We start from the raw sequence: 8462 nt of genomic DNA on the forward strand, positions 1-8462 counted from the left end.
ACACTTTGCCAGGAATAGTCTAAGGCTATGTGCCCACGGGACTTTGTTTCTGCAGATTTTGCCGCGGAAAACCTGCGGATTTTTCTGGATTTTCCAGATAAATCCGCAGGTTTTAGCATGTACAGTCACTCCCCATGTTATCCTATGGGATATGGGGAGTGCTGTGTCCACGCTGCGGAAAGTGCAGCTGCCGAACATGCTGCGGATGTCCGCATCCGCAAGTATAATTGCATGTCAATTATTCCTGCGGAATTACCTGCGGCCCTGCGCTATGGAGAGAGAGGCCGGGACGTCCGCAGGTAATTTGCATGAAAGTCCGCATGTTTCCCGCAGCTATTCCGCTGTAATCTCACAGCTAAAAATAGCTGCGGGAAACATGCGCTTGTACCTGCGGATACATCCGCAGGTACGAGCGCCCGTGGGCACATAGCCTAAATTAGGATCCGGCTATCATACTCTTGAGCGCAGTGGTGTGGCGCAAACGAGTCAGAGAGGAAATCAGTTTGGAATCAGACAGATCAAGAATGCAGGATAAAAACAGCTAACATTTATCTCTAAGCAAGATACAGTGCATATACGTAGATGATCAGTGATTAAATTAGTTGTAGCTCAGTGCTGGTATATGGTTATGAGCATTCGCAGGCAGTGTTGCGTGAATGAAGCTCCAGTGCTTGTATAAGTTAGATGAATTTCCCAAAAAAAAAAAAAACACAAAAAAAAAACAAAAACAGGTGACTGCAGTCATTGCTGCAGTGTCTAGAGCACATGACTAACTCACACAAGAGATTAGTGTATAGGCAGATTTTACTGACTTGAAATAGCAGGTGATTTGGAGACTCCGGGGCCCATGATGACCTCCAATTCCGTAGCCATTAAGATCTGCCATTGTTTTGGCACCAGAGAATTGTAAGGCTATGTGCGCACGTTGCGTATATGCATGCAGTTACGCTGCGATCTGCAGCGCAGCGTAACTGCATGCGTCCTGCGTCCCCTGCATAATCTATGAAGATTGTGTGGGAGCCGTGCGCACGTGGCGTCTTGGAGCGCAGCGCTTCGGCTGTTGCCCGAAGTGCACGTTTTAAGAAAAGACATGTCACTTCTTTCCTGCGCTTTACCTGCAGCCCTTGCTCTGTCTATCAGAGGAGCTGCAGGCAGAGCGCATGGAATCGGCTTTTTTTTTGTTTTCATTACGGACTGTTTCTGCAGCGATTTGAAGCGCACGTGTGCTCTTCAGATCGCTGCAGAAATTTCTGCAGGGCCAGTACGCAACGTGCGCACATAGCCTTACAGTGCTGCACGATAGTACAGGATCATTACGCTGCGTCCCCACATGCGTTTAAAGAGAGACGAATACACATCCATTTCCTATACCAGTGCTTCAAAAACAAATAAAAAAAAATAAATCTAAAAATAACTGATACCTTAGTACCGTAGATACCTTTTAATGGCTAAGTGAAGAAATGGTACCATCTTGTCAGTTACATTTTTAATGGCTATCAACCACTGAGGACCCTGTTCTTTAAGCAATTTTTTTTATCTGTACTGGCTAACACAATACAAAGATATATTTTACCTGTAAAAAAAGATTTATGACACAACAACATTACAAGAGATAGAAGAGGAGGAAGAGGGGAGGGGGCAGCCTTCATGGGCATGTAGTCACCTTGACTCAAGATCAGCCTACAGATAAGGTAAGAAAACAAATCCCTAAAAGTTATTTTATTTCAGTGAATGGAGAACAACTGACCAGTGTGCATCTTTTAGGCCTTGTGCGCACTAGGCGTTTTTGCCGCGTTTTTAGCGGCGTTTTTTACCGCGTTTTTGTGCTGAAAACGCAGTGACATTGCTTCCCCAGCAATGTCTATGGGTTTTCAGAAGTGCTGTCCTCACACAGCGTTTTATTGTAGCTGCGTTTTTGTGGTGACCACAAAAATGCAGCATGTCAATTATTTCTGGGTTTTTCACTGCGTTTTTCACCCATTGAGTTCAATGAGATGTTCAACAACGCAATGAAAAACGCATATAGCCGCGTTTCTATGACTAAAAACGCAGCTATAAACGCAAGGGGTGGGCAGTATAGTGACGTGTACAGGAAGAGGATTCCTTCTGTTGGTAAACACAGAAGCAGGAATCCTCCCGGTACAGTCACCGCTGCCTCCACCTCCCGTCCGGTGCCATGTCAGCTCCGTGTGGCGCCATGTCTGGGCGGGAGGTGGAGGCAGCGGCAAAAACAAAAGTGAACAGTAGAAAAAAAAAAATGTCATATATACTCACCTGTCTGCAGGGTCCGGGTGCCATGCCTGCTCCTCTCCCGGTCCCGCCGCTCTGGCTGTGTGCAGTCTCCCCGGGGCAGGACCTTGCTTGCAGGACCTGGCGGTGGATCACCTGATGCAGTCACCTGACGCATCAGCTGATCGTAGTCTCGCCGGCTTTTTCGCGCCCGGCCGGCTATCAGCTGATCCTGCCGTCAGGAGACTTCATCCCCGATTACCGGCAGCTCCTGCAGCAATCGGACGGGATCAGACTCCTGTCCAATCGATCGCTCCAGGAGCTGCCGGTCATCAGCACAGCACATAAGTGAGTATTATTTATTTTTTTTGCACTGATGCATCAGCTGATTGTATAATCGGCTTTTATACAATCAGCTGATGTGTGATGGGATTCAGGCACTTGATCCTGACAGATCATCTGATCGGTATGCCTTCCAGCAAACCGATCAGATGATATTGGATCCGGATTGGACGTCGCGGGACCCTGACCCAGGATTACTGCGGAGGGGGGTTTATTTCAATAAAGATGGAGTCACTAATTGTGTTGTGTTTTTATTTCTAATAAAAATATTTTTCTGTGTTGTGTTTTTTTTTTTTATCATTACTAGAAATTCATGGTGGCCATGTCTAATATTGGCGTGACACCATGAATTTCGGGCTTAGGGCTAGCTGATAATATACAGCTAGCCCTAACTCCATTATTACCCGGCTAGCCACCCGGCATCAGGGCAGCTGGAAGAGTTGGATACAGCACCAGAAGATGGCGCTTCTATGAAAGCGCCATTTTCTGGGGTGGCTGCGGGACTGCAATTCGCAGTGGGGGTGCCCAGAAAGCTTGGGCACCCTGCACTGTGGATTCCAATCCCCAGCTGCCTAGTTGTACCCGGCTGGACTCAAAAATTAGGCGAAGCTTACGTCATTTTTTTTTTTAAATTATTTCATGAAATTCATGAAATAATTAAAAAAAAGGGCTTCTCTATATTTTTGGTTCCCAGCCGGGTACAAATAGGCAGCTGGGGGTTGGGGGCAGCCCGTACCTGCCTGCTGTACCCGGCTAGCATACAAAAATATGGCGAAGCCCATGTCATTTTTTTTTCTTTTTGGGCAAAAAACTGCATACAGTCCTGGATGGAGGATGCTGAGCCTTGTAGTTCTACAGCTGCTGTCTGCTCTCCTGCATACACTAGTGAATGGAGGATGCTGAGCCTTGTAGTTCTGCAGCTGCTGTCTGCTCTCCTGCATACACTAGTTCTGCAGCTGTCTGTCTGCTCTCCTGCATACAATGAACATTTTGAAGAAGGAAATGACATCAGACCTTTTTTTTTTTTCTTTTTTTTCATCAACAATCTTTAATGGCATTGTGCACTGATTAAAAACGCAGTGAGCAAAAACGCAGCAAAAAACGCACCAAATCGCGGCAAAAACGCATGCGTTTTTGTCGCGTTTTTTAGCCGCGGGTGCGTTTTTTGAGACAAAACGCACATAAAAACGCAGCGTGAAAAAAACGCCTAGTGCGCACATACCCTTAGACCTCTCATCTTATAACATCTAATATCAAGGATGACTTCTAAAAGGCAATTCAGAGAACTTTTTTGTAAAGTGTGTAAGACTTTACAAAAGAATCTTCGTAGGCATTTACAGAAGTCCTGCATGAAAACATGTCCTGAAGAGGAGCGCGTTGTAGTTTTGGAGCAAGCCAGAAAGAAACAAGGCAACATTATTAAATACTTAACTGCTGTTCCATACAACACCCAGGATTTCAAGAACAGCAAATTTGAAGATCCCAATGAATATTTTACTGATTTTTTGGAGAGGCGTGGATGCACAGTCTTAAATAAGCCTTCTAACAGGTAAATATATAGCTCCTACTCTTAACTTATGGAAAGCTGGGTGGTAGATATAGCTGTGTGACACAATATGGTGTAGATCTGGGGGTAGCAGATACAGATGGATGGGGGATTGTTCAATTCACGCTGTGTTTCTTCAGGAACAAGGGTCCTACAGCCTGTCTCTCAATATCATATTTATATCAGTATACTGTAGCTAGATATTGGGAAATTTATACTCCCAATATTATAGGTGAGAATATACTCAAGTATACACGGTAATTCTGTGTATCCATATATCTCTTTATCCATGTATCCATATATCTCTTTATCCATCTATCCATATATCTCTTTATCCATCTATCCATATATCTCTGTATCCATCTATCCATATATATCTATATTCATGTATCCATATATCTCTTTATCCATCTATCCATATATATCTATATTCATGTATCCAAGTATCCATATATCTCTTTATCCATCTATCCATATATATCTATATTCATGTATCCATATATATCTATATTCATGTATCCATATATCTCTTTATCCATGTATCCATATATATCTATATTCATGTATCCATATATCTCTTTATCCATCTATCCATATATATCTATATTTATGTATCCAAGTATCCAACGATCCAACGAGCCGCAGGACGAGAGCTGAACTCTATCCTGTAACCATGAGACAGAATGTCTCTCACCCATCGGTCTTGAACATGTGGCCACCAGGCGTCGCCAAAGCGGGAGAGCCTGCCACCGACCGAGGATGCGGCTAGGGGAGGCCGAGAGTCATGAGGAGGCCGTCTTGGAGGCAGTGCCTCCTGCAGCCTTTTGCGGGCGTGACTTGGACCGCCACGCATAGGAGTCCCTCTGGCCTTTCTCCGGCCTGTTGGACGAAGAGGATTGGGACTTGGCGGAGGGACGAAAGGACCGAAACCTCGATTGGATTTTTCTCTGTTGAGGTCTCTTAGGTTTGGCCTGGGGTAAGGAGGAATCCTTTCCCTTGGATTCCTTAATAATCTCATCCAACTGTTCGCCAAACAAGCGGTCGCCAGAAAAAGGCAAACCGGTTAAGAACCTCTTGGAAGCCGAGTCTGCTTTCCATTCGCGCAGCCACATGGCCCTGCGGACTGCCACGGAGTTAGCAGATGCTACCGCCGTACGGCTAGTGGAGTCCAGGACGGCGTTCATGGCGTAGGACGAAAAGGCTGACGCCTGAGAGGTCAAAGACGCAACTTGCGGAGCAGAATTCCGTGTGACAGCATTAATCTCAGTCAGACAAGCCGAGATTGCTTGGAGTGCCCACACTGCTGCAAAGGCCGGGGCGAAAGACGCGCCCGTGGCCTCATAGATGGACTTCACCAGGAGCTCTGTCTGTCTGTCAGTGGCATCTTTCAGGGATGAGCCATCTGCAACAGACACCACGGACCTAGCCGCCAATCTGGAGACTGGAGGATCCACCTTGGGACAGTGAGCCCAACCCTTAACGACTTCAGATGGAAAGGGGTAACGCGTGTCAGTGAGACATTTAGCAAAGCGCTTGTCCGGGACCGCTCTGGGCTTCTGGACAGCATCCCTGAAGTTAGAATGATCAAAAAACGTATTGCGCGTACGTTTGGGGAACCAAAACTGGTGTTTCTCCTGCTGAGACGCCGACTCCTACAGGAGGAGGCGGGGGAGAGAGATCCAACACCTGGTTGATGGACGAGATAAGATCATTTACTAAGGCGTCCCCCTCAGGTGTATCAAGGTTAAGGGCGACGTCAGGGTCAGAGCCCTGAGCTGCCACGTCCGCCTCGTCTTCCAGAGAGTCCTCAAGCTGGGATCCCGAGCAGCGAGAGGAAGTCGGGGAAGAGTCCCAGCGAGACCGCTTAGCCGGTCTAGGACTGCGGTCCGGGCAGGAGTCCTCCGCCTGAGACCGAGGGGCCAACCTGGGAGCGCGCTGCGGCGCGGACCGAGAGGGGCCTGGGGGAGACGAGCCAACAGGGGCTGGGGCCTGTGGAAGGTCCGGTCTGGACTGCAAAGCCTCAAGTAGCTTAGAAGACCATTTGTCCATAGACAGAGCAATGGATTGAGAAAGAGACTGAGAGAGTTTCTCAGCAAAAGAGGCCAACTCTGTCCCTGCAGCCTGCTCAGGGGGAGCAGGGGGGTCTACATGAGCCGAGGGGCCCACCAGTGCCCGAGGCTCCGGCTGAGCAAGCGAGGCAGGAGTCGAGCATTGCTCACAGTGAGGGTAGGTGGAACCCGCAGGTAACATAGCCCCACAAGAGGTACAGGCCGCGAAAAAAACCTGTGCCTTAGCAGCTTTGCTCCTTGTGGACGATATGCTGTTGTCTCCTAGGAGAGTGACCACTGAGGGTATATGGGACAGGGGTATACAGCCTGACCGAACAGATATATATATATCTATTATATATATATATATATATATATATATATATATATATATATATATATGTATCTATTCCGGCACCCTAGGGGGACCAGCACCGGGTGACCGGTGTGGCTTACCGACCGCTAACGAGCGTAGTGTGTCCTCCAGATTCCCTGCCGTGGATCCCCCGGAGCTGCAGAGCTGTTCACTGAGAAGCCTCCACCGGCAGAATGCCAGAAAATAGCTGCCGGAGCTCTCAGGGGAGGAGTGGGGCCGTAGGCGGCGCCAGCAAAGAGCGGGAATCTGGGGTCCCCACAGTGGTCAGTGAGGGGGGAGGAAGACATGCAGGATGCTCCAGCCCTCACATCCGACGTCATGTCGGTAATCCCGCCCTTACCCCTGACAGGCAGGCCCGGTGGTGGGATTTTCGCGACTAGGCTGCGGTGAAGCCGGGGACTAAATTTGAGGCCGTGCCCGACAAGCAGGCACGGTCGGCGCGGAAGTCCACCGGCCTCCTCAATTCAGCAACTGCCGCAGCTTCCGGGAAGAAGGTGCGCTCCCTGCACAGTCCCCTATGGGGACACGGAGTACCTTTAAGATGCAGGGCCCGGTCCCTGAGGTTGAAGAGGCTCCGGTCCGGCAGATTCCCTCAGGGGCTGCGGATGGAGCACGGTCCCAGCAAATGGATGACCGCTCAGGATCCCACTTCTCCCAGAGCCGCATAAGGGATGGTGAAGGAGACGGCATGTGGCTCCAGCCTCTGTACCCGCAATGGGTACTTCAACCTTAACAACACCGCCGACATAGTGGGGTGAGAAGGGAACATGCCGGGGGCCCCTCTTTTCTTCCAACCAACATAACTAAGTATGAGAATGCATGAGTGGATGTGTGCCTCCTTCCACACAAAGCATAAAAACTGAGGAGCCCGTGATCCACGGGAGGGTGTATAGGCAGAGGAGAGGGGTTACACTTTTTAAAGTGTAATACTTTGTGTGGCCTCCAGAGGCAGAAGCTATACACCCAATTGTCTGGGTCTCCCAATGGAGCGACAAAGAAAACAGTCTCAGACACATAGGCCTTGCTGGTGCTGTATTTTACTATGTGTCTGAGACTGTTTTTGTGCCCCCTGCCCTAATAGCTAGGCTGTAATAAAGAATCTCCTTAGGCTGCGTGCCCACCATCAGTGTTAGCAGCGTTTTGGATGTAGTATGCTTCAGCTGTGTGCAAAATGCTGCAATGTACAGTACGAGCACAGTGGATGGTATTGGTAGAAATCCTGTGCCCACTGTGCATGCACAGCCCGCAGCAAACACTGACCTGAGGTGCTGCTTTCCGAGGCCACAGAATGTCAATTATTTGCTGTGGAGTCGCATAAGGAGAACACAAGCAGGAGACCGCAGCGCACCGAACCCTGATCGTGGGCACGAACAGCTGCGTTCTCCTCTGGAGGAGACTTGTGGCCCCACAGGGTCAGGATGCGCAGCGTCCAGAATGCAGCAGGGCCTGATCGTGGGCACATACCCTTAGGAAAATATAGTCCAGCAAGGCCTTTTTGTATCAGTCTATTACAAAGGCCTTGTTGGACTGCTATATTTTACTAAGGCGATTCAGTATCAAAGCCTGGCTATTAGGGCAGGAGGCACCCAACATTCTCTGATATAAAGGCCTTGCTGGTACTGTATTTTCCTAAGGATATGTGCCCACGATCAGGCCCTGCTGCATTCTGGACGCTGCGCATCCTGACCTGTGGGGCCACAAGTCTCCTCCACAGGAGAACGCAGTTGCTCGTGCCCATGATCAGGGTTCGGTGTGCTGCAGTCTCCTGCTTGTGTTCTCCCTATGGAGGACGCATGCGACTAAACAGGAAAGTCGCACCGCAGGTCAGTTATTGCTGCAGGCCGTACAGGCACAGTGGCCACAGGATTTGGATGCAGCTGAAGCATGCTGCGTCAAAAACACTGCTAACACTGATGGTGGG

The sequence above is a fragment of the Anomaloglossus baeobatrachus genome, chromosome 2, assembly GCF_048569485.1.
Source record: "Anomaloglossus baeobatrachus isolate aAnoBae1 chromosome 2, aAnoBae1.hap1, whole genome shotgun sequence".
Lineage (NCBI taxonomy): Eukaryota > Metazoa > Chordata > Amphibia > Anura > Aromobatidae > Anomaloglossus > Anomaloglossus baeobatrachus.